A 26,873-nucleotide genomic window follows, 5' to 3' on the forward strand; every position below is an offset into this window, starting at 1 on the left:
CCCCGATACCATCCAGCCCTCCACTGACTGACTGACTGAACAGCCCCCGATACCATCCAGCCTTCCACTGACTGACTGAACACCCCCTGATACCATTCAGCCCTCCACTGACTGACTGACTGAACATCCCCCGATACCATCCAGCCCTCCGCTGACTGACTGACTGAACAGCCCCCGATACCATCCAGCCCTCCACTGACTGACTGAACACCCCCTGATACCATTCAGCCCCCCACTGACTGACTGACTGAACACTCCTAGATACCATTCAGCCCTCCACTGACTGACTGACTGAACATCCCCGATACCATTCAGCCCTCCACTGACTGACTGAACACCCCTGATACCATTCAACCCTCCACTGACTGACTGAACACCCCGATACCATTCAACCCTCCACTGACTGACTGACTGAACACCCCTGATACCATTCAGCCCTCCACTGACTGAATGACTGAGCACCCCCTGATACCATCCAGCCCTCCGCTGACTGACTGAACACCCCTGATACCATTCAGCCTTCCGCTGACTGACTGAACACCCCTGATACCATTCAGCCCTCCGCTGACTGACTGAACACCCCTGATACCATTCAGCCCTCCACTGACTGACTGACTGAACATCCCCCGATACCATCCAGCCCTCCGCTGACTGACTGACTGAGCACCCCTGATACCATTCATCCCTCCACTGACTGACTGACTGAACAGCCCCCGATACCATCCAGCCCTCCACTGACTGACTGAACATCCCCTGATACCATTCAGCCCTCCACTGACTGACTGACTGAACACTCCTAGATACCATTCAGCCCTCCACTGACTGACTGACTGAACATCCCCGATACCATTCAGCCCTCCACTGACTGAACACCCCCTGATACCATCCAGCCCTCCACTGACTGACTGACTGAACATCCCCGATACCATTCAGCCCTCCACTGACTGAACACCCCTGATACCATTCAGCCCTCCACTGACTGACTGAACACCCCTGATACCATTCAACCCTCCACTGACTGACTGAACACCCCGACTGAACACGCCCTCCGCTGACTGACTGACTGACTGAGCACCCCCCGATACCATCCAGCCCTCCGCTGACTGACTGACTGAACACCCCCGATACCATCCAGCCCTCCACTGACTGACTGACTGAGCAGTGCACAATCCTTCACCTCAACATATAGTAGTCCAATGAACACAGCATCCCTGCATGTTACTGTTCACCTCCGTTCTGGATATCAGTTTATTAACTGTCTTCATGCTTATTCATTATGATAGTACGTGACGTAAGTTTAATGCATAGTGAGTAGCAGCGAACAGTAAACATATCTATTGGTCCAAAACCAGGAAATGACTCCCCTAGACATTGTCCATAAACCTTGGGTACAACTTGGCTTTTACTAGCCAGTAAAATGGCTGATGTTTTCTCCACTATAAACTCCAGAGCAAAGACAACCATTTGTGGCGCTTGACAGGCAGAATGAAAACCCAGTTGGGCGTTTGTCACCGTCCGAGTGCAGAAGGCCTTCGCCAGACTCCAATAACTAGACGCTCTTATTGTTTCGAACACGCTGTGGTTGAGCTGCCACCAAGGGTTAGAAAACGATGACGTAGGCATAGTCTATTTCATGTGTGAATGTTTATTCATTAGTGTATGTGTCTGTGTTATTATGTATTATGTACTCATCTTTATTTTCCCTCATTTTCTGTGTGGGTAGGAATCCCTGCTCCAATGCCCAACTGTAGTGCATGTGTACAGTGTGAGAGAAAAAGTGTGGTGTGTGCTTGTCCACGCGCGTGAGTGTATGCTCCCATCCATCCATCCATCCATAGCCCGCGTGCGTGCTTTGGCACCTTCAGCGGGGCTCAGTGGCACTGACTTGACCCTCGGTTGAACCCTGTGCCCCTGCGATCCATACGTATCATTTACCCTACAGCCCTGCCCTCGTCTCTCCCCTCCCCTCTCCTCTCCACTTTCTGGGCTAATGCACAGAGGCGTGAAACACCTCGTAATGCTCAATCACAGCGGGACAGAGTGGACAAGGAGCCATCCAGAGTGACAGCACAGGGCCGGGGAGGCGGCAAAGCAGAGGGGAGAAGTGACCCACACCCACCACCCTCAGGGAAAGGAGGTAGGAAAGGGAGTTGGGGGGGGGAGAGCCAGGGGGTTAGAGGGGTAGGGGTTACTGTAAGGTAGTAATGGGGTGGGGGGCTACAGAGGGGGTAAGTTAGTCTTGGGGTAAGGGGTGTTGGCATGGTAAGTGGGTGTTGGAGCTGGATGGTAATGGTGAGGATGTTTCCGTGTGGCACTAAGGTGTTTGGATCTACAAGTGAAAAAAAAAACGAGAGAAAACAAGAGGAGAGAGAAAGAGAGGAGACCACAACAGACGGAAGTCGAACACTTGCGAAGTTGGAGGTGTGAAAGAAGAAGACTCGGCTGAAAGGCAGCTTCTTGGATTGCTGTTTTAAAAAGCTTGAAATAGTTTAACCCTTTCCTGTCAGAGAGAATTTGGGGAAATTTGAAACAAGACCAGACATGGGCAAGACCGCAAGTGCTCAATGGTTGTGAATTGATACGTTGATACGTTAAAACACTTTAAAGGTTAGTCTCATTGAGATAAAATCTCATTTTCTAGAGAGGACTGTGAATGAATACACCAACATATCCTATTGACGATCAAGTGTGCAGTGTTAGACAGACAGTATATAGAGAAGTAGCACTAGCTTTATGCCCTTTGTACCTCTTTACGATACACAGGTGACAATGATATTGTATGCCTCCCATCTCTATCAAAATAAAGCTCAAATATACACTGTGTGTACAAAACATTAGAACACATGTTCTTTCCATGACATAGACTGACCAGATGAATCCAGATGAAAGCTATGATCCCTTATTGATGTCACCTATTAAATCCACTGCAATCAGTGTAGTTGAAGGGGAGGAGACAGGTTAAATAATAATTTTTAAGTCTTGGGACAACTGAGACATGGATTGTGTATGTGTGCCATTCAGAGTCTGAATGGTGTATGGTAGTAGGTTCCAGGCTCCCCGATTTGTGTCAAGAACTGCAACGCTACTGGGGTTTTCACCTTCAACAGTTTCCTGTGTGTATCAAGAATGGTCCTCCACTCAAAGGACATCCAGCCAACTTGACACAACTATGGCAAACATTGGAGTCAACATGGGCCGACATCCCTGTGGAATGCTTTCGACACCTTGCAGTCCATGCCCCGATGAATTTGAGGCTTTTCTGATGGCAAAAGGGGGTGCAACTCAATATTATGACGTTCCTAAAGTTTTGTACACACAGTGTGTATAGAATATGGTCAAAATAATGCTTCCCTCATCAAAATACTGCAACATTCAGACATACTGTGCATATGTATGACCCACTGGCACCTTGTGTAACTTTTTTTTAAAGAACTGACCAATAACCAATGTTGTTCATAGACACTATCTAAGTGTGAGACATAGACACTGGCAATACATAGATATACTGGCAATGCTATCCATGTGATCGAATGGAGATTTAACTGGAATACTCCAAGTCAGCACAATGTAATGTAAACAAGCACAAGATCCGCTTCCACCTTGGCAGAGTCCCTGATGCCCTTGGCCTGTGGACCCATGCCCAGGGAGCACTATGGCCAAGCTGCCCAATGATCCAGCTAATCATATGCAGTGCCGCAAGGAAGCTTATGCCTGTGTCCCAAGTGGCAGCATATTCCCTATACAGTGCACTACTTTTGACCAGAGCCCTGTGCACTATATAGGGAATAGGGTGCCATTTGGGACAGCCAGTGTCCACCTATGCCAGTTTATGCCTCCCTTGCAGTGGGATGCCAAGGCCAGAGCCCACAGAGAAGGGCCCTGACAGACAAGCTTGGCATTACAGTGAACATTGAACGCATTGGCTTGAATATGTGGGGGAGTGTGGAGTGGACCCCACCAACACTAGGAGTGGTACCCCCCCAATCAGTGTGTACCCCTCTGTCCAATGCCTGCTGTGGGGGCACTGACCCCTCTGACTGTGTGGACAGAGACCCCGCTGACCAACACAAACACTGCCATTACTAAGGCCCAGCAGGGCGGGACCATACGAAAACACTGAAAGGCAGTGTTGTGTGTGAGTGCATGCGTACGTGCGTGCGTGTGCGTGTGGTTCTGTATTGAGACGGGCGGGCATTTTCCTTTCCAACATATCACAGGTGACCTCAACTCCCCCTGGTTCAGGGGACAGAAGGCAGCACGAGTAAGTATCTATTCATTTCCTTAACATTGTACGTGCTCATGTATGGGTTTCATCATGGATTACTTCCATTACTATTCATGGACCATTACAAAACATCATAGCATCATAGCCCATTAAATGGGTTATCATTTGAAATGGATGAAGGGTTAAACAAAGAAAGGGGAATTTGAAGCAAAAGGTCACAGGTAGAAGGGTGAGTTGATAGGAGGAAGATGCCATCTGAAAAAACAAACCCAAATTACTTTACGCCCACCTGCGACACCGACACACACACACACACACAAAGCTGAAAGTAGCCATCTGAAAGCATCTGTTTTCTAAACAGATGAGTGACCTTGTGCGTGGCCAGGGCAGGATGTGAGTGCTATAGCACGACAGGGGTGTGAGCCATACAGGGGAGAGGGCAAAGGAGAGGGGTATGAGCCAGATAAAATCCCCTCATCACTCATTCAGATATCCCTCTATGTCACTCAGATACCCCTCCCTGTCAAAAGTGTGTTTTCATGTGTGTGTGTGTGTGTGTGTGTACACGTGTTGTATGTGTTCAGTGTTTGAATGTGCATAAGCATCTAAATAAAGTGTGTGCACAGTGAGTGATTGTATCCACTGTGGGTGGCCTCTGGCCCTTGGTGACCTTTGACATGTCTCGGTCACTTCTCACCTCACAGAGACGAACTTTGCCATTCCAACAGAACGACATCATTGTCCCTCCTTCCCTCCTAAAACTGTCTCTCCAATTAAACCCTAATGAATGTCTTAACACACTGCCACATCAAATGACTGTGGTGTGTTTCACCTCCGGTGGACGGTGGGCCTAGAGATGCACGGAGAAGGAGCCAATATCATACATGGTTACAGGGGGGTGTCCATCCTGACCATATCATTATCATCATCGCTAGACACCACAGCCCCGGTGAGAAAGGATGTGTTGTTTTTTTCTTCCACATGCGGCAGACCCAAAGGGGTTCCCCCGGGTCAGGCCATCTAGCCGGAGAGCCTTGTCTCACCTCTGTGACATGGAAGCCACCCTGGCTGCCAGTGTCACCTCGCATCCCCGACGCCCAGAGAGGGACACTGTAACTAACGTGACAGGGCCAGGGGAAGGTGAAGAACCCAAACCACTGAAGACACACGTGGCTCACAGCCAAGTCTGTGCCTGCCTAGTTCTTACACACCATCCTCCTCCTTCCCCTCTTAACACGTGAGGATGTCTCTGTGAACTTTTATACTTTCTGATCCTTCTAACCTTTACGCTCTGAGGAGAAATGCAAAAAGGGCATTGATGTTCAATGTCTATGTGAAAATAACCAGGCTCTCCGACAATGTGACAAGTGTCATTCGAAAATGTAACTGCAGTCACGTCTACGATGACCTTGCCGCCATTGCGTGCAGTTATGTAGAACGTGCCAAGTAGACCAGTTAACATGGCTTCATCCAGACCAAGTGTGCACTCTTTTTGCAGATATCTACTCTTGTTGGCAAACATTTTGCCCTTTTGCCAACTTGCAAGTGTATCCATCTGGAAACAAGTGCTGCTTTCTTTCATTGGCTAATTGTTCTTTATATCTGAGACAAACACTTTAAAAAGGACTACTCTACTCGCCTTCATAAACCAACTGACAGATGTCAGTCATGACTCGTGCTGATTACTGCGTGGGGGTTCTGGTAGGTGCAAAGCAAGGCAGGGATTCCTATGTTCTTGTGTTGCTTTTTCATGAAAACTGCTTTTCATCAAATGTATCTGCAATAGTGGTATATGGTCTGGTCTGACAGGATTTACTTATGTTTCAACAGAAAAGCACAGCACAAAACCGCAGCCTGATTTTGTACTCTTCAGTACTGTCCTGCCCTGCTCTGTTTCCCCCGTCCTTGTGATTGTCTCCACCACCCTCCAGGTGTCGCCCATCTTCCCCATTATCCCCTGTGTATTTATACCTGTGTTCTCTGTTTGTCTGTCGCCAGTTCGTCTTGTTTGTCAAGTCAACCAGCGGTTTGCTCAGCTCCTGCTTTTCCCCGGTCTCTTTTTTTCCTCGTCCTCCTGGTTTTGACCCTTGCTTGCTTAGCCGGACTCTGAGCCCACCTGCCTGACCACTCCGCCTGACCTGCCTGCCGCCCTGTACCGTTGCCCCTACTCTGGATTACCGACCTCTGCCTGTCCTGACCCCAAAGCCTACCTGTCGTCCTGTACTTTTGCCACACGAGTCTGGATTATGGACCCCTGCCTGCCTTGACCTGTCGTTTGCCTGCCCCTGTTGCTGTAATAAACATTGTTACTTCAACACAGTCTGCACTGCACAACGTTATAAGTACAATTAGATTACAGTATGTAATGCAAAATATCTACTGGAAACATACTTCTCTCACTACTACCTCGCTGATTTTGAATGATGTGCTGGTCAGTTAATAGTAAATTCATATTTTTCATTATAATTTCTTGAATAATGTCTGTCCTGGAAAATGTTGTGCGCAACAAGTTACTGTATACCCGGGATTGAACATAGTCTGTATAGGTGACTGAGAATATGATGTATATTTTATGGCTTATTCATCTCCTGTCTCTTATGAGGAAGATGGCATTGAAGCTTTCTGCCACTGACTTGCTCATCTGTGAATAAAATGATGAGAAACTGACGCTATGGATGACTTGTGGATGGGTGACCAAACCTGCGACCCCTGCTCTCACATTTTGGCCAACCTTTTCAAGAGAAAAGGTATAAAAAACAAACAGCAGTGGTTCTTAGGATCCTCCTGCCCCTCTTTATCCGATCCTCCTACGTTGCACTGATGAACTTGTTCCCCCTGCCTTCTATTTGACCTGCTTGAGTGCCGCAACCCTCCCTCCACCTCCCCCCTACCTTCCTCCTCTTCCTCCCAGGCCTTCCAGCGCGGCAGACTGCCGCTCCCGCCTGGTCGCCCCTCGCCGTCTTTCCGAAGTGAGAAAATAAGATGGCATTGGATCTATTAACACATTGAGCTGAGTGTGAGTGATGGGGCCCAAGCCCCAGCCGAGGCCACTCTCCTGAGCCCTTTACAACCGACCGACCGCCACGAGGACTGCTCTGGCCTGGGGCTATCAGGAAGGTGCAGGGGTGGAAGGGTGGAGGAGGAGGCATGGATAGGGGTGGGGGTGGGGGGGGGGATTGGGGGGGTGGCTTTAGGCAATTAGACAGGGCTGAGTACTACCATAGAAGGGGGTAGATGGGGTGGTTGGGGTTGCTGTACGGTGCAGGTCGTGACTTGTCCCCAAGAAATCTCAGCACCTCATCAACAGGAGCCATATTGATCGGAGGGTTGATCAATAGATGCCTGTCAGGACTTGTATGTTCTGACAAAAGAGGCTTGCGTACTGTACTGTACACACAGGGCCACGACATACCTTGAAACGTGAGGAGTGAATTGAATCTGGTGTCTAATAAGCAAATTGCTACATTTTTAAACAAACTATATTTTGGCAGAAAACTCCAGGGGACAAAACGTGAGGATTATTTCTGCGCATGTTACGAGTGTGAGGAGGTGCACATGTGTGCATAAGGGTGCTATTTTATTACATTTGTTTAATTTGTAGACACACAAACGGAAGCATCTCAGAGAAACCTTATCTGAGATATTGTTATTATTCTTATTTTATCCTTGTTCAAATTGTATGATAACTACACTGTACATGTGCTGACATCCACAGGATTCCACTCATGAACTTGTTGGCACTAGAAATGTGTGTCTTCAGACAGTGTCAGTACCTTGTTGTGATCACGCGCCTATATCTCTACCAGTTTTTTTTTTTTTTTTTAACAATCAAAAAAGGAGATCTCTCGATTTGCTGTCACACTTCCATTACACTTCCATTTCATAACATTAACAAACACATAGTGAGGTGACAAATAATTAATCTCTGATGATATCGACATCCCATGAACGTGCCAACATATTGTCCGATTAATAAATTAAAACGGGCAATGATATTCATACATTCGTAATTATGGAATAATGATCATTGCTGTATGATTGATTACGAGCACGATGCTTGTTAGATGTAAAAAATGTTTTACTAAAAACAGATCACAACAAATTCGCAATTCTGTCAAATGAGTATGCGGCATATAAAAAAAACAAACACATATATATATATATATATATATATATATATATATATATATATATATACACTGTGTGCAGTTCATTATTCCAGCAACAATTGATAAAAATGTACTGTATACTGATATACAATGTCTGTGCATGTGCCACCATCCTTTCCATACGCTGACAGTTCAACAGAAACACCACCATTTTGTCAGCCCCAAGCTCTCAACAAGACATGTGGCCTTCCCTCAGAGGAACGGGTTTCCAAAATGAACCAAGCACGATATTTACAGGCGTGAAAAGATACATTTGACTAATACAGTGAGAAATTCTTCCGTTAAGTGTGCCCCTTCCAATATACGCCTGCTCGGTTCAAATGAGGAAGAGCGAAGAAGAAGAAGAAAAAAATCTTAAGAGCGAGTCAGTCATCTTGTCTTTTGGCTGTGTTTATTAAGAGGAGCCGAGGCGTAGCTGAGCACAAGTCTTAAGAGAAAGTGATAAAATATACAGCGAGAAAAGCTCTGAAAGTGTCAGGAAATTAAAGCGCAGTGCAACAGCGGGGAGGGGGGGGGTGCGGGGGGGGATGAGTGTTCAAGATGATCACAATCTGCTTGTCCGACTCCAGAAAAGAAGACTTGTCCTCAAGGGCCTCGATGTTCTCCGGCATCATTAAGCAAGAGACCGACAGCCTGGGTCAGCAGACTGACTGCACATCATAGGATGAGAAGATGGGGTAATTCTATGAACACAAAACTGGATTTGGATAATTACAAACTATAATGCACTAATTCGGAAATGTAAAATGTGTCAAACCTACCACAAGCTACATTTTGTTTGCAAGCGTGAGGTCAGGTCATCGAAAGCTGTCTTTTCGTCAAGGGAAGTTCCTCATCAAAAGTTGTCTTCAAATGTGAGGACGGAAGAGTAAATACAAGGGGCCTGTTTCTTGTTCAGAACACCATAGTGAAGTGAAAGGGAAGGGGGGTATGGGAGGGGGGAAGTGGAGAAGGAGAGTACAGGAAGGTTGTGACAATGCGCCCTGGCCAATGCAGCATGGCTCTGAGCCCAGACAAGACAACGCTGGGCCTGCCTGTCGTGCCACGGAGCAGCTCCCCACCCTGTACAGAGTCAGGAACATTAGCATGTCAGCTCAGTGCCAACACTCCACCTACCTCATACCGTAAAGACAAGTGATACTACAAACTAACGTTGCAGTTTTGTTATCTTTTCAAATAGTGAAATGTACACCTGTTATATACCCGCACATTACTTACGATAATGTTATAACAATGACTACAACATTTTTTACAATTAATTTACATTCTTCTAGACACTCTTTTGTATAAAGATTCCATAATCTAATTCATTATTTTCAAATGTAATGCTGTATAAATTACACATATTGTTGTGATTTGTAAAATAGGATTATACTGTATTTTCAAAAGAAAATGGACAACCTGTAATAAAAAGGAGAGGCGCTTCCTATCTCCCTCCACATTGAATTCATTTTGATGTCAGTAATTCTCCACCTTGAACTCCACCCAATTATCCACCTTCAACATTATTCTCATACGAATAAAATGGTGCTGAAGAAATACATACAGAGCAACATCGTTCAAATGACAAGCTTTGCTACCTAAAGAAACTCCCAACTCCTTGTTCTCCCCTGCTGTATTTGAGCTTGCATCCCTCTTTCTACTTTCCTCCTCGCCCACCATTCACAGCCCGCCGTTATGCCCCTCTAACGCCCCTCCATGCGGCCTGACGGGCGCAGAGAGAGACCCCCTAATTAATGGACGCAATCTTGCGGCGCTCAACCAGCCGTACAACTCTTTTAATGAAGGGATTAGCTGTGGTGCATTAAGATGTATTTAACCCGCAGCACTAGCTCTGTTTCAATAAGTATTAAACAGCCCATTAAATGGAGTTGGGAGCTCAATTAAGACAGACAAAGGCCAACACACTGAATGTGAAGGGGGGGGGGGGGGGTTGGAGAGGAGGAGGGTTGAGGAGGTGGGTCGGGAGACTCGGGGTATGTGCCCTTTGCATTTAGCATCTGCCCAAACAGCTCATGGTGAGCCTGAAGGACAAAGGGGACTGACGTGTTGTAGCTGGAGGGCACTGCGTCGGGGCCAGTGATGATTTACTTTACATCCATCCAGGGTCAAGTGGAATGGAGTACTGGCTTCTTCAGAACCTCGATAAATAGGGTGGATCCGGGCTTTCTCTGCCCTCCAGCAGGGGCCCCTGTATTGTCCTCAACTTGCTCTCTTCTCTTTCTCTCTGACTGCCCACGGTATCTCTTACTTACCTTCCATTTCTTGTTGTTGAATATCAAAATCTAAATTGGATATCTCAGACTATTTTTTTTAAAATAAGTTTTTACTGCACAAACTTATGTTATTTTGCTCTTTGAACTATTGTGAACTGCTAAAAGTCTTATCAAAGTGTACCCCGCATTGAAACCCGAAGCCAAAAAAGTCCAAATCTATTTTGTAAGTTGTTGATTTTTTCACAAACAATGAACCACCTTCAGGCATGCCAGAGCCCCTGCTAAGCAATGCTGGTATTGTTCACTTGGAAAACAAAACTGGCGTGGGTGCTGGCTTTATCAATTTTCTCTTTTTCGCCCACCATTAGTTTATTTTGTGGCATGGTGAAGGCCCATGTTGGACCCAGCAGGCTGTCCCATACGCGTGGCAGCTCCTAAAATTAGTTGGAGTCAGCGGTGGCCTCTTTGCAGTTCTGCCTCAGAGGATGTTCGCTACAACACTGATCCAAAAGCAACAGCGCTGATAAACACCTTTGTCTCACTATCTGAACATTTGGAATTCAACTTGGATTTGAAACAAATCAAAAAAAAAAAAATGGGGCTATAAGCAAAACCACTTATCATGTGAAAATATTGGAGAGTTCCGTAAGTCCACCTGTGCCAATCTATTAAATATCTATTGATCTGGATACCTTGAAATTGTGGATTGAGAGACAATGCAGACAGAAAATTCTAAATAATCCACTGTTTTTATAATAAAAACATTCAAAGACCTTATACCATCGTTAAGGAACTCTCCTTCATATTTAAAATGATATATACTAAGCACTATACCAAATGTAATACCTACACATACCATCATCAGCAACAAGACACTGTCAGTTATAAATATCTAGGTGTTTTTCTTCATTTGTGGGTGCATTTTAACTGAAGGAATGTGTTAATGAGTATAATAATAGCTTTGAATGGTGTATTTTATGCATCAGTACCTGACTGCAGTTAAAACTCTATGTATACATTTATTTTACAGACGGGATTCCTATTCATAGAAAATGCTAATTTATTCTTCATTTAGAGTGTAAAGCAGGGTTCCCCAACAGGCCTGCAAGGGTGGTTTTAGTTGACCACTTTTACATTGGTGGACATAAAAAAAATTGTTTTAAAAACATCAGCTCGAGGCATTTTTAATTTTGGAAATGTGTTCCCATGTGTTCACACACATAGTAGAGAGACACGTGATCGTATACAAATGTACGCAAGGTTTGAAATTATTATGTTTCAGTCAGATATTATGTCTGTTTGGGCTTCTTGCGGTCAATTTGCAGTCTACAAACGATTTGTAATTATGTTCCGGCCCTCCATCCATCCGCTCAAGAAAAGATCGGCCCGCGGCTGAATTTAATGTATGATTCCTGGTGTAAAGGGTTATACACTGAAACATGTATATCACACAGATGATCAAACATACTCCAAAAAAATAAATAAAATAAAAATAAATAATTTTCCTTTACGATAGTATGGAGTGTTTTAATTCCAGATCATTACATATGCTAACACAGACAGAGGCTCTGCATGATGAGCTAGCGAGACGCATTCAGAGGCGTTAATTGGCCCCGAGACTCCAGGCCCTCCTTCCCTATCTATCATGATTATATTGAACACGACGTGGGTTAGCATCGAAATACATTCCCTATCAAATACCATTACCCCCTTGTTCGGCAGAATGTGACGGAACAGCTTGCTGTTTTTTGAGGTTTGTCTGCTGTTGAGCTAATTGGCCTGAAACTATATTCCAACCAAGTGGCTGTCAGTGTGCCCTATCTGTTTGAGTGGATTTGAAGGGGACGCAAGTGCTCAGGGATGGACAGTCAGAACATGCTTCGGCTTAGATGAGCACCATGCGATCGTGGCACAAGCCTTCAGTCCGGATTAGCCTTCAAAGCCATTAGCATTTACGTTAGCCTGCAGGCTAGCAGATCTACTGTGGAGGCTATCAGCTTCTGCAGAGATGAGACTGGTTTAGCAGACATTGCTCAGATAGCTCCAAGACATACTACTGGATATCTATTTTTCTACTTCTTTGTCTCATATACTTCCCAGTACTTAGTTTATAAGCACTGGTAACTGAAATATACCCTTCAAATCAGAATGTAAACATACCCTTCAAACAAGAACCCAAACAGACCCCTCAAACCAACCAAACAGTGTTTGCGAAAATGCTAAATGCCGCAATTTCTATCTCACAGCATTAGGCATTCCATTCTGCTGCAGTAATAACATATACTACTCTGGTAACAGTGAGAGGACAGTGTGTCAGCCCCAAAAAAAGACACTGTGAAAAACAGGACTAGCCTACACTGATACTGTGTGGCATAGGCATAATCCTGCTATTAAGGGAGCCGGCTGGCAGAACTATGGTAAACACCCCTCCCGCTGTGTTCTTTGCACCCTGGTCTCAGCTCTCTGAGGTATTCCCTGCCTGTTGATCCTGCGAGGAAAGGCAGAAGGAGAGAGACAGAGGCAGAGAGAGACAGAGAGAGAGAGAGAGAGAGAGAGAGAGAGAGAGAGAGAGAGAGAGAGAGAGACGGGGGGGTTGAGGGGGGTGAAAGAAAGAGAGACACCTCACTCATCAGCCCGGAGTGTGCCATCTCGCCTCCTGCGGCATCAGAGTTCACAGACTCAGACCTCAGGTCACTGCTCACATCTCCCTCTCCTCCCCATCCCTCCACCCCTCTCTTCCTCGTGCCATTAAGTCGTATGATGGTGTAAAGTGTAAAAAAACAACAAGTGACCCGGTCGCCTGAGTGCTGGACATAAACTACCGTAGGGGGCGGGAGGGGTGGGGCTATTTCTCACTCTGAGGGTGAATCACCTTCCTTCACAGATTGGCCTCTTTCTTGGCGGAGTTTCCACGGTGCAGTTCTTAAGTACCTGCTAGTGTTGATCAGCTCACAGTCCGCTCTGACCAGTCAAGGGTGACAGTGAGAGGTGGCATGATATGGATACCTGATGGAACGATTATAGGTCTGCTCTGCTGGGAGATTCGATGGACGGTAGTAGGGGACGAGCGGGAGTTTGGTTGTTGTGATGGTCTGATGGCGGATTCCACAGACGCTGATTGAAGTGAGCACTGTAGAGTCGACCAAGTCAACAATGAAATAAAGGGATCATGAGGCAAGCCACATCAGCGTCACTATCAAGTGGGCACTGATCGATCTTAGCGAGCGAAAGTTGACCAGCGCATGACTACGACTACTGAGGACTTCAATGAAGTACTGCCTTCTGAGTGTCGGTGGGTGAACTCCACCAAAGTTGACTTGGAGCAAGCCAAGATGGAGGCCTCAGCTGCGGCTAAGGGAAGCCAACGCGTGGTGAAGGCCTTTGAGCAGGGTGACGGGAGGGAGCGGGAAGCCAGTGAGTGCATGTTAGAGAGCGTTTGGTGAAAGTGCAGACAGCTTGGGAGGTGCTAATGAATGCCGGGCACTGCTAGCGTACTGTACCCAGGCTCCGGCTGCACCCTGGCAGCCTCCTGTCCCTCCTGCCCATGCGAAATGTGAAAGATCAACTGGTTGGAGAGACCAGACGGGAACACACACATACTACATACTGTAAATGTGCATACACACAAGTATGCACGCGCACACACACGGCTGGCTCCCTACTGGTGTCACGTTCACTTTGTACCTTAGAACAGCCCTTAGCCATGGTATATTGGCCATACACCACACTCCCTCTGGCCTTATCGCTGAAATATATTGTGAATCATACACATGCCTACTTATGCATATTTAAACATATATGTACACACAGTACCAGTCATGTGGAAACACCTACTCATTCCAGGGTTTTTCTTTATGTTCGTACAAACTCACAGATAGTCTTTTGCCCCAATGCAAAACTGAAGTGGGGTGTTACATGCAGCTATCTAGGCAACATATAAAACAGAAGCAAGTCACAGACACGCAGTCTAATTAGCGATTTATTGTTCTTTTTCATCATCACTGCAAACATTGGCTAAGCAGGAGACAGTCAAAGTAGTCGTGTTCTTTTTCAGCAACTCTGCGTAGGGGCTACGATATGGCAGCAACTACAAAGATTAGCCTACATCATTATACAAAACGCAGATGGTTTTTGCTCCAATGCATCGTGTAGGGACTGTGTCCTGCTTGTGCAACTGCAATATCAGGTACAACAGACAGAGAAGGTTGTAGCCTTCATAATGGGCTTGAATGTTCGTTAAAAATCACCACTGAGTTTTTATTTCAGCTGCAATGTATCCATAAAATAGAGTGACGTTACAGACGACCACAGATGGTATAACTGGTTCATAAAGACTCAATCAAGAATCTGAGAAACACTACCATTCACTTCAAGTCAAAATAAGCTATAAGCTAATATGTTCACAACACATGAATATTGATATACTGTGTGTATATATATATATATATATATATATATATATATATATATATATATATATATATATATATATATAGACACACACACACACACACACACACAGTACCAGTCAAAAGTATCACGTTTCAGGTAAGAACCAAATGAAGACTGTGTTGACGCAACAATGTTTATTACAGCAACAGGGGCAGGCAATTGACAGGTCAAGGCAGGCAGGGGTCGATAATCCAGAGTAGTGGGGCAAAAGTACAGGACGACAGACAGGCTCAGGTCAGGCAGAGGTTGGTAATCCAGAGTAGGAGGAAGGTACAGGACGGCAGTCAGGCTCAGGATCAGGCCGGCAGGCTCAGAGTCAGAACAGGCAAGGGTCAAAACCAGGAGGGCAAGAAAAAGCGAGAACTAGGAAAACGCAGGAGCAGAGACAAACCACTGGTGGACTTGACAAAGAAGACAAAATGGCAACAGACAAACAGAGATCACAGGTATAAGTACCCAGGAGATAATGGGGAAGATGGGCGACACCTGGAGGGGGGTGGAGACAAGGACAGGTGAAAAAGTTCAGGGCATGACAAAAAGTTTGGACACACCTACTCATTCAAGAGTTTTTCTTTATTTGTACAATTTTCTACATGGTAGAATAATAGTGAAGACATCAAAACTATGAAATAACACATATGGACTCATGTAGTAGCCAAAAAAAGGGTTAAACTAATTATTTTATATTTGAGATTCTTCAAATAGCCACCCTTTGTCTTGATGACAGCTTTGCACACACAGCAGCCTCGCAACCAGCTTCATGAGGTAGTCACCTGGAATGCATTTTAATTAACAGGTGTGCCTTGTTAAAAGTTCATTTGTGGAATTTCTTTCCTTCTTAATGCATTTGAGCCAATCAATTGTGTTGTGACAAGGTAGGGGTGGTATACAGAAGATAGCCCTATTTGGTAAAAGACCAAGTCCATATTATGGCAAGAACAGCTCAAATAAGTAAAGAGAAATGACAGTCCATCATTACGTTAAAACATGAAGGTCAGTCAATGCAGAAAATAAAAATAATTCTTCAAGTGCAGTCGCAAAAACCATCAAGCTCTGTGATGAAACTGGCTCTCATGAAGACCGCCACAGGAAAGGAAGACCCAGAGTTACCTCTGCTACAGAGGATAAGTTCATTAGTTACCAGCCTCAGATTGCAGCCCAAATAAATGCTTCACAGAGTTCAAGTAACAGACACATCTCAACATCAACTGTTCAGCGGAGACTGTGTCAATCAGGCCTACAAAGAAACCACTACTAAAGGACCCCAATAAGAAGAAACTTGTTTGGGCCAAGAAACACGAGCAATGGACATTAGACCGGTGGAAATCTGTTCTTTGGTCTGATTAGTCCAAATTTGAGATTTTTGGTTCCAACCGCCGTGTCTTTGTGAGACGCAAAGTAGGTGAACGGATGATCTCCGCATGTGTGGTTCTCACCGTGAAGCATGGAGGACGAGGTGTGATGGTGTGGTGGACACTTTGCTGAGGACACTGTCTGTGATTTATTTTGAAGTCAAGGCACACTTAACCAGCATGGCTACCACAGCACTCTGCAGCGATATGCCATCCCATCTGGTTTGCGCTTTGTGGCACAGTCATTTGGTTTTCTACAGGACAGTGACCCAAAACACACCTCCAGGCTGTGTAAGGGCTATTTGACCAAGGAGAGTGATGGAGTGCTGCATCAGATGACCTGGCCTGCACAATCACCCAACCTCAACCCAATTGAAATGGTTTGGGATGAGTTGGACCGCAGAGTGAAGGAAAAGCAGCCAACAAGTGCTCAGCATATGTTGGAACTCCTTGAAGACTGTTGGAAAAGCATTCCAGGTGACTACCTCATGAAGCTGGTTGAGAGAAAATAGTAAAAATAAACAACTCTTTAATGAGTAGGTGTGTCCAAACTTTTGACTGGTACTGTACACACACACACACACACACATGTGTTGCGAACATATTTGCTTATAGCTTATTTTGACTTGAAGTGAATGGTAGTGTTTCTCAGATTCTTGATTGAGTCTTTATGAACCAGTTATACCATCTGTGGTCGTCTGTAACGTCACTCTATTTTATGGATACATTGCAGCTGAAATAAAAACTCAGTGGTGATTTTTAACGAACATTCAAGCCCATTATGAAGGCTACAACCTTCTCTGTCTGTTGTACCTGATATTGCAGTTGCACAAGCAGGACAGTCCCTACACGATGCATTGGAGCAAAAACCATCTGCGTTTTGTATAATGATGTAGGCTAATCTTTGTAGTTGCTGCCATATCGTAGCCCCTACGCAGAGTTGCCGAAAAAGAACACGACTACTTTGACTGCCTCCTGCTTAGCCAATGTTTGCAGTGATAATGAAAAAGAACAATAAATCGCTAATTAGACTGCGTGTATCACTGTTGCATGTATCCTAACGCCCCTCCTGGAGAAAATAACATGAAATCACGCTCATGCTTAATCGCCTACTGAGGCATGGAATGCAATAGTTGGAACATGTTGACCATGTCCTTTGTGTACGACATGAAGTGTGTAGGCTAGACCATACAAAGGCTTTCATCGCCGATCAAAGCAGCAGTGGAGAACTGAGCAGAAGGTATGTAGGCAGGGGAGTGGGCAGCAGCTAGGTAACAAAAGATAGATCTTTTCCAGAAAATCCAGAATCGCAGCCACTCCGGTTAAAGTTTGGTGCATTTGAAACACGTGGGATACAGGTTTCCCATGGAGGCAACCAACGTAGTCGACCATTAGACCAAGACGAAATGTCATTTTGAGCCAAGGGTAGGCACTGGTTTTGAAGTTCGCAGGTGGGGCTACCTCCTCACGTGACTATGACCGACTCATGTCCGCTACACGTTGGTTTTGAAGTTCGCAGGCGGGGCTACCTCGTCACATGATCATGACTGACTCATGTCCGCTACACGTTGGTTTTGAAGTTCGCAGGCGGGGCTACCTCGTCACATGATCATGACTGACTCATGTCCGCTACACGTTGGTTTTGAAGTTCGCAGGCGGGGCTACCTCGTCACATGATCATGACTGACTCATGTCCGCTACACGTTGGTTTTGAAGTTCGCAGGCGGGGCTACCTCGTCACATGATCATGACTGACTCATGTCCGCTACACGTTGGTTTTGAAGTTCGCAGGCGGGGCTACCTCGTCACATGATCATGACTGACTCATGTCCACTACACGTTGCTAATGTTTTCTGGTTAGCAAGTTTCAGACTCTCCCTGTTGGTTATCAGGGAGGCTACAAAATGTGATGCATCTAATTTTCTCTTGTAGATTGCGCCCTTCAGAAACATGTATTTATGAGTAACTTGAACCTCATTATACTCTTTGCGAGTTGTCTGGAGATGTATCTATTCATTAGCTTCAAAAGGGTGTCATGTGTATGAATTATGCTAACAGGATCTAATTAGCAGATGCAAATGAGGTTAGTAAAAATTTAACTGAAAAGACAGAAGAAAAGCTCCATGGGATAGTTGGAGCATGACAGCTTACCAACCGCCCCCACGCTGGGCACCAAATGTGATGGTTCGCCCCTGCTGCTGCTCTTTACAGGAGACAGGATTGAACCATAAACATAGACGTGGGGAGAGCACCCGTATCAAAATGGTCATCTAAAACTCAATACCTGGTTGTGGTCAAAATCCTTCCAAAGACCTTCACAACAACATCTGCACATTACCAAGTGTACATGTGCATTAATTAACAGCATGTTGAAGAACATCTTGTTTTCGACCTAAAAATTCTTTGGCCCACCACAAAAACAAACCCCCAAAAATATTACACAACCAGCTGATGGAACTTGGGAATCCGGTGTTAATAGAACTCACCAATAGCAGCCGCCTACAGGCTCCTGCCATTATGACATCAGTGCCACAGACTGTGGCAGAGCTGGCAGAGCTGGCAGAGCTCGGGAGCAGGCCTTCTGGTCTCGGCAGGGAGGTGGGCCAGCAGGCTGTAGGCAGGAGCAGGGTCACAGACTCCTCTTCCTGCTATGGGAACCACGGCTACACTCACAGGCACTGGCAGGCCGGAGCATAGTGGGGAGGCAGAGACCCATTTTAGGCATGCCACAGAACACAAAGAGCACAGAGCGGAACGTACCTGGCACTGGCAGTGATCGGCTAGCCATGCCTTACCCTTGCACTGACCCTCAAGCCATGCAGACCCTGCCAAGATCAGAATGGACAGTGATGGGTAGAAACCGGCTCAGGATATTTTGTCAGGTTGAAAGAGATCCTCACTGAATAAATCACTATGAACAGGGGATGATTGGCTAGTACCAATGATTGTACACAATATTGTGTCAGGAGAGAGGAGAGTGAAAGACAAAGAGTGAGAAAGCGAAAGTAGGCAATCTTGGAGCGGCTCATCCACCCACTCACTCTTCCACCCACACATACACACTGACTCACTTCACCTCAAGCCCACCCACACACACACATAGACTAGATGGGGATCAGAGGCGTACCTGGTTACCCACAATTCTCACCACCACCCCCAAGTCTTGTGTGCAAAAGGAACATCAAAAGTCAAAAGACTTGTCCTAAACAACTTCTACGTGGCCTGATACTGCAAAAAACTAGAATACAGACCACAGCTCTTTAAATATATCAAAAATAAGGACATACCAAACCAACCAAGCTGAGTGTTGCTGTTGATTAAAACAGCAACCAGCAGTTGAAATAACAACAGAACATACTGGGATGAGGCTGGAGATACGTAACCAGTCTCAAATTCATAGAAAAAGCTATGGATGCAAGGACTGACCATTCATGATATCAACATTAAAGTTTTAACCATGTTTTGAGGCTATATCCGGTTTGTTTACATTTACTTTGTTTACAAACATTTGAGTCAAACAAGCTTATATGGTATTTTGTGGCACAACAGTTGAACTAAGCTCATGGGGCATTTAAGTTATATTCTTCAAGAATCAAATGGGTACATTTCATGAATTAATAAGTCCAAAATGGGATGTAGCAACTGCAGAGAACCCCAGTAAGGGTCATTAGACTAATACCACCATAACAGACCAATGAAAATACCGAAACACCATAGCAGAATTCAACAAAATACTGATCCCAACAACGCCTCTGAACAGCCTGAATCAAGGGCCCATTGGTAATGGCATTATCAAGTATTGCTTTCATACATTGTTCTTTTTGACTGTATAGGAAGGGGTCTCAACTCTAACACCTCCCACGCAAATGTACCTCACTGTGTCTAACACACAAACACACCGCCTCAGCCCGGGGGCTCCCCTTTCAACAGCCGACTCGCTGAAGGTGTGATCGCTGCTCTTGCTGGTGTGGAACTTTGTTTATTTTTTTATTATTGAACCATTATTTAACTAGGCGAGTCAGTTAAGAACAAATTCTTAGTTACAATGACGGCCTAGGAACAACGGGTTAACTGCCTTGTTCAGGGGCAGAACGGCAGATTTGTTTTACCTTGTCAGCTCGGGGATTCGATCTAGCAACCTTTCGGTTACTGGCCCAACGTGCGAACCACTAGGCTGGAGGGGGGAGCTCTCTTCAAATCAGGACTACCTGCATATATTATGTTGGGATGTCTGCTGCTTTATCAGACTTTTTTTGTGTGTGATTGGAAAGAGTCGTGTTGCTTCCCTTTTCATAGGGGATCCCCTGCGTGTCACTTTTCTTACTGAGCTGGTAAGGAAAGAGGATGCTTGTATACCAGTCCAAGTGGGAGTTTCACTTAGTGGTTCTCGTGTTTTTTGTATATCCTATACTCATTGTTCGATGGGAATTCATTGGATATTCAAGACATATCCCGTTGTCTGCATTTTCACCTGAAACTAAATGTCCATGTCCTAAGTGGGCTGTACACTGGAATTGGCCTCTCAACCTTCTTATTCTATACATTGGTGAGTTAGTTGCACATTATCTGGCAACTTAATATTGTATGTGGATGTCTATGTGCATGAGTGACTAATAACATGCAAGCATTTGTTGCGGGGGGGGAAACCAGTCGTTCGTTGCCTATACAACAGATTTTTGAAACAGAACCCAGAGCATTAGTGCCGGGTTTGGGGGGCCAACTGGTCCCATCTGTTCTGTTCTAGCAAGGTCCAAAGCAATGAGATGATCTTCGAAAGCAAGCTTCCCCGTCCCTGACCGACAGAATGTTCGATCGATGTGTCTAGACCTCCACCATGTCTAACCTGCTTAGCACAGAAGGACACGACAAACATGACAAACACGACAAACACTCGACAGACGATCCAAAGGAACAGATAGACTGCTTTCCCTTCCCCGTGTTACTTGGAGACTCATGATAGTTTCTGTTCAGTGTTTCTTGTCACTCAAGTCCAACCTGAGGGAGTTTGTCTTCATACCTCTTCGTATGGCTGTGGTGGAGGCAGTCATTTACAGTCGCTGCCAATGGGTTGTACTATGACCAAACTTTCCGTCCAATTTCTGTCAATTCTTAACCTGCCGGGTTAAAAAAGGATTAAACAAAGTCAACATCTGTTCCACGTTGGTTCAACGTAATTTCATTGACATAATGGTTGATTCAACCAGTGTGTGCCCAGTGTATCCATACCTCTCTGACTTTTCACTTTGTTGGACTTTGCTTGCTTTGGGGAGCATGTAAGCTAATTTTCTATTAAAAAAAAAAAAAATCTTCATTCTGACATAGGGTTCTTTGCTTTTGTACTTGACACTGTGCTGCTCTCCAGTTAGACTGAACCGCTTATGGGCCGCCACAATGTATGTGGGAGTCCCTGCTGTTACCCTGACTGCCAGGCTCTCCCATTGCAGCTTTGGCTCCAGAGCCATGCAAGCCCATCTGATGTGGTCTCTCCATCTGACTAGTCGCCACCCATCCATCCACCAGCCTTTTGGAGGGATCCTACAGTACAGGAGGGACCCAGATTGTTGTAGGCCATTTACATGTAAATACAGAGACGCAGGGCCTGCGCCCGTGTTCAATATTGAAGGGGTCCTTTGCACACAGGTCTCTCTGTGTGTGTGCATATGTGAGTGTGCGGTGCATGTGTGTGTGGCCTGCTCCAATACATCTAAAACACGCAGCTGCCAAATTACAGGGAATGTTTTAATACAATTCCATTCTGTGGTCCCTCATTGCATTTGTCACTGGATGCATTCCTTCAGAACTGAATATTCAAGGAACGATTGATTTGTTCATTATTTGATTGATGTCTGAGAAAAATGTACTGAGAGCCAAGAATATTTCTGCAAGTAAGTTAAGTCATATAAATATATTAGCGAGACATTTACTGAGATTGACAGAAAGAGAAGTGCAAGGGAAAGACAAGTCCAACATTGTAAGTGCAGGCCCCCAGAGAGGTACTAGAGATCCCTGGGCAATGGCAAGGTTTCACCGCAGGGTCACCCTTAAACCATTAAACATGTCTACATAGCCATCCTCCCACTAGTATAGTGAGTCAGTTTGGGCTTTCCTCTGTGTTTCTCTCGATGCTACATTCTCACTTCTGACTCACTGATTTAACCATCAGAAAGAGGGTACGAAATGCAGTTTCTGAGTCAGGATTAGCAATGTGATAAAAGCCCACCTTGTTCGGCTGTAATAGTGCTTGTGAGATAGAGTACCCCCCCACCCCGGGCCAAGAGAGTGTGCCTGTCAAGGGTGTGTTCTCTTCCAAGGCTTGATGCCAAGTCGATACAACTCTACCATCCTTCTATCCCTCCCTCCTCCTCCCCACTCCTTACGCCTCACGTTCCACAGAACACATATCCAGCCAATGGTGTCAAACTTTTAGCACCTGTCATTTTGCTTGGCCCCTCATGTCTATTCCTTTGGTATGGGATGGGATGGATGTGGAGAAGTGGGTCAACAAAGGTTGATGTTCAAATGGGGATGAGGGTGAGACGGAGGCCAAAGGACTGGCACCCATCTTGGATTTCACAAGCTCACATGTTTTACCCATGATTCACTAAGAGAAGATACCAGTTGGCGACATGTGCCAAAACCATGCAGTGGTCATTTGTATCCACAGGCTAGCCTCAATATGTTCTGTGTGTCAACATGTAATGGTAAACATTGACATGTCTCACAAGATACATGCAATTACAGCAATATCACCATAGTCCATAAATAAAGTTACAATTGTCAGCAGGACTAATATTTTACACTAAACTTGCCAGAGGGTGCAAATGAAGAACGGGACTGCTGCCTTGACATAGGCCATTCAAAAAGAATGGGACACTCCAGTCCAGAACTACAGTATGTACTTCAAGTTTAGAAGACACTGTTTATCTAATCCTAATGTACTTTGAAAGATTTGTCCTAGTTGTAGGAGTGGTTGGAAAGTCAGACATAAAGTGCACACCAAGCCTGACACTTGCTGGGCCCGTGAGGGCCCGTCTTCCATATTGTGTCCCTGTCCCAGGAGAAGGCCCGATGGTGACTCTTCCCATCGTGCAGTAATCCAAAAATCATGTTGGAGTGCCTTGGGATCAAATACAGTCTGTGTGCCTTTCAATCCTATCTCTCTGTAAGCAGTGTAGGTACCGTACTGAAGGTTTATCTTAACACAGTGGATTATCATAGCCCCCTAAAAACCTCCTTCCCATATCCAAGTATTGAGCCTCAGCCTAGGCTAAACACTTCCCCCCAGATTCAGGATGCAACAATAAATCCACCCCTCCATCCATACACACACAGAGAGTACAAATACAGAAGCAGCCTTCTGAGATACACTGAGGCTTATCTGTGGAACGTTACTAAGTAACAATACTCTGATTTTGTGCATTCATGGGTTGCTGTTTTTATGTAGCTTCAATTTATACATTGGATTACGTACAATGTGCTGCATGTATAGTGGAGAACTCCCTTGGTAACCACAGTGACTGGCTGGCAGAAGATGGAGAAGGGAGAAACTTCTATTACATAATTTGCTCCGCCAGAGTGGAGTACCTGGAATGACATACACATCAAGCATGAATACATTTGACATTTGACACAATTTAGTGGTGTGGCTTCTCTCTTTTTTTTATGTCGTTAAGGAAATTAAGAATACAGGCATGACAAAAAATGTTGCAGAATTGACCTGTAATCAAGGTCCTATGAACCACATCCTTCATTCCTATTGCTATTTCCGCAATTGAAGCGCAAAATGAGATAAGAGAAAGCAGAAGCAATACCAAATGCCATTTGATAGCCGTTGAAGAAAGCAATATGTAACCAAATAAAATGTGTGGAATATTTCAAAGACAGCAAGTGTGGTAACATAAGATTTGACTTGGGTAAACACCATCCCTTTGATTCCATGTTTGTTCTTGCTACACAGTGGGAAATATACTGAGGGACCTTCCATGATAGAATTGTCAGATAAATTCTTTACAATAAAAATGTTCAAGAGAGGATGATGATTTGCGGAGGAGAGCGTGGTCAGGCTGGCGCGCGATGAAGTTGGTTATTTTCCCATCATGCCTCCCGCCAGGGGTCTCAGTAGTTGGGATGCACTAATGAGCCTGGTGTTATTAATCCTTGCAATGGGGTACATGAATTCACTCCCGAGCAACGGCTTCAGCAGCCCGCCTTGGCCCATAAAACCTGGAATGTATTCCTTTCATGTGCTCGGCTGATTATCTACTCTGACAACAATATGGTAAGACTTCCATGCCCCTGTCGCGCAGCCCCTGGCCCCAGGCCATCCAAGGTCATCTCCGACACACTTGGACTTTTATGGGTGGTCAAGGAACACGCTGACAGGTCAGAACGGGAGCTCCTTTACGATTCGACCTAAACATCGGCCTCATTTGGAATTAGTTTATGTGTAGGTGCTGCGTAAATCACATTTATTCTGTTTTCTACTTTCAAACGGCGTCCGCAGCTTTGGAGTCACTTTGGAGAAAAACCAACAAAACTTGAAGCCGTGCGGTTATGCCCGTTAAAATGATAGCATTTGCGTTTTTATTGTTTGTTTTATCGAGTTTTTCTCGCCACATGCATGCAGTCATCTGTGAAACATAGCTGTAAAGTATGATGATCGGTTGTGAAATAATTCAGATAAACAGATTTTTCATTATATTCTTATTGACTGTTTTGAAAAACAGTGCGCCTCTCTTTCAGGCTAGATTTATTCCCAGTGAGCAGAAACTAACTTCCACTTCCCTGCCTATTTCCCCCAACATAGATATACTACTTTAACTTATGGATTTATGATAATTTACTGATCTTACTCTAACTGCTAAAAAGCACAGTTTGGTGGAGTTAGACTAACGAGGTGTTGACAGCTGTTTGCTGAGAAATAGAGAGCCTAGTCTTTAATACAGAGACACTGCCTAAAGCCAAGCCTACCGACTGTAAAGTTCCCCTTTACCCCATCAGTGTGACCTCAGCAGCATGGTCCTGTGTGCTTCTTTCCTCAGTGCCCTGAACTTCAACTCACTGCTATGATATGGGCAGCAGGTAGTCTGGTTCGAATCCCAGAGGCAAGGTTACAAAATCTGTATATGTGCTCTTGAGCAAAGCACTAAACCCTAATTGTTCCTGTAAGTCGCTCTGTTTTTCCTTGTGTTTGACACCATTCTATCCACCAGCCTCCTCTGATCTCCAAATCATCAAACTCCTTTGAGTTTTTGGATACTCACAAGCTGCGTGTGTATGTGTGTGTTTCAGAGAGAGCGAGAAAAGGAGAGAGAGAAAAAAAAATAACAGAGAAAGAGAGAAGAGAGAGAGTTTCGCCCTAGTCTAAACTTTTGATTTGGAGTTACCCTGTTTCACATAACCCTTTAGCCTGTCCAGTGTAATCATTTTAGCAGTTCCCCAGTAGGATTCACTGAGAAAAAAAATCAGTTTTGTGGGAGTTAATAAAAGATCCATACAAACATGGTCTTTGCTTTGCTTTCTTGAGTAAGGCAGCTCCAAAATGCAAGTGTTTCAGCCTAGCTCAGTGCTTTCTGTGGTGGTGGGGCAGCCATTGGGAAAAAACGGAGCGTAGGGATTGGTAATGTTCTCTATAGTTGCGCCGGGATTCACTCAGTGTTCTGTCAGGCATGGGGACACTACGTCACCGCAAAATCTACAGGGAGAGCTCAAAAATTCAAGCCCCTTGGGTGCTGCCATAGATTTACATTAGAAGTGCCCATCCAAGAAGGTCATTGGGCACAGATAAAATGATGTCAAATCACATTATATCTACTGTAGATTTGATTGGATTGATCATGTCAACATCATAATTTTAAAATCTTAGTTAGCAAGCAGTCATCATGATGAACCAAGTCGACAATCTACTGGCAAATCCTTTTCAATCCTTTTCAATCCATATGAAGAGAAATTATAGAGAAAACGTATCGGTGCTTATCAACCATTGGATACAAACATTACACAACAAGTTGGCAATCGAAAATTCAACAATGAGTGGTTTGGAAGGAATCAGTGGCTAACTGCAAGAGTTGGATAGCAATCACTAGCCTGCTATTCAGTGGAGTGGGTGTGTGGTCCAAGTCTGGGTTTAAGGGTCACTTTTCCAAGCTTAAAAAGATAAACATTCACAAGTTCCTAGTTGACTTGAAAGCAGCATAAATCCAGAGAATGCCAGACATTGATGGCAAAATTTGCCCACAAGAAGGACCACCTTGCAATTCAAGTGAGTCCAAAAATGGGGGGCCTCCCGGGCGGCACAGTGGTTCGCGCCCAGGCTCTGTCGCAGCCGGCCGTGACCGGGAGGTCCGTGGGGAGACGCACAATTGGCCTAGCATCGTCCGGGTTAGGGAGGGTTTGGCCGGTAGGGATATCCTTGTCTCATCGCGCACCAGACTCCTGTGGCGGGCCGGGCCGCAGTGCG

This window comes from Oncorhynchus nerka, linkage group LG7 (genome assembly GCF_034236695.1).
Source record: "Oncorhynchus nerka isolate Pitt River linkage group LG7, Oner_Uvic_2.0, whole genome shotgun sequence".
In the NCBI taxonomy this organism is placed as follows: domain Eukaryota; kingdom Metazoa; phylum Chordata; class Actinopteri; order Salmoniformes; family Salmonidae; genus Oncorhynchus; species Oncorhynchus nerka.